This window comes from Austrofundulus limnaeus, unplaced genomic scaffold, assembly GCF_001266775.1.
Source record: "Austrofundulus limnaeus strain Quisiro unplaced genomic scaffold, Austrofundulus_limnaeus-1.0 Scaffold441, whole genome shotgun sequence".
In the NCBI taxonomy this organism is placed as follows: Eukaryota; Metazoa; Chordata; class Actinopteri; order Cyprinodontiformes; family Rivulidae; genus Austrofundulus; species Austrofundulus limnaeus.
In genome coordinates, this window is record NW_013952843.1 from 348,783 (window position 1) to 350,015 (window position 1,233).

General features: G+C 40.5%; 1 protein-coding gene across 1 annotated transcript in view; it reads right to left on the reverse strand.

The window, feature by feature from the left end:
• Positions 1–1,233, reverse strand: part of arrdc1b (arrestin domain containing 1b) — a gene marked incomplete in the record, with an annotated part of 33,652 nt that overhangs the window by 8,859 nt on the left and 23,560 nt on the right.

Below are 1,233 nucleotides of genomic sequence, written 5' to 3' on the forward strand. Positions count from 1 at the left end.
TGTGTACTGATCCATACACAGTGTGTATTGATCCATACACAGTGTGTACTGATCCATACACAGTGTGTATTGATCCATACACAGTGTGTACTGATCCATACACAGTGTGTATTGAACTGTTCCATACAGATGCATGTATTGTTGCACCTCGAGTTTAAAGGGGTACGAGTGCCGACCGGARCAGGAAGTGACCCTCAAAGTCAATTTGCTGCAGGTGGATTAATAATCCTGCAGATAAAACTCAAACTGATCAGGTTTTTCYTGAGTCCTGAGTGGTTTCTGTGCCAGCAGGGGGCAGTAGACGACTCGAGATGTGCCTKGATGATGTGATGACTGCAGGTCTTGTGAGGAGGGCAGGACCAGGGAGGCATGAAGAACAGTTAAACAGTGACAGGATAAAGAGGGCTAAAAATAAACTGAACTCTCCCTGAGCTTCAGCCCACCAAGGCAAGATAAAAATTTAAAAAAAGAATGTTGAACGTCGCTGACGTCGTTAAAAGCGTATGTGAGAAAGTTTTGGCGCTGGTTTCAGATGTAAAAGTCGTGCCTCTGATGGTTAAACGTTAACTAAAAGCTGTTCTTCCACACCTGTCTGCTGTTCCAGACGAGTGACTAATTCCTATTAGAGATAAAAASTCTCTGAGGTGAACACAGAGGTTATCGCCTGCGTGCTTTTCTCATCGACGTCAGCTCAGATTWAAAAAAAAACTGTGGGAAAACAGATACAGGTAAAGACGTTAACTCACTTGGAAGCAGAAACTGGAATGGGAAGCTGTGTTCACCTGGTGGGAGGATTCCTGTAAGAAATAAAACTCGGTTATAAGGRGGGTTTATGGTTCCAGTCTGAGCTGGTTTCAGTACCAGACGGCGGTGGTTTTCCTTTCAGCACTCGTCAACAGATAAACATCATTTTGAAGAGAAGTCTTCACTTGTGACTTGGTTACACCGGTTAGTGTTGAACATCAATAACACGTCAGAGCGTTAAAAAAAGATCATCTCACGCCGACGATCAACAGATTTATATCTGTTTTGTCAAACAGATGATGTACGATTAAAGCTAGTTTACTGTAAATATATTAAGTTGTTTGTATCGAAAAACTGTTCAAACAACGGATCTGATGTTAGTTTTGTTTCAAAGTTTGAGTCTAAAACACTTTTATTTGTATTTATTTTAGAGGAAAACAAGTTTTTTCTGATCTCTGCTTCCTTTTATTTTATTGATTATTTTTATTT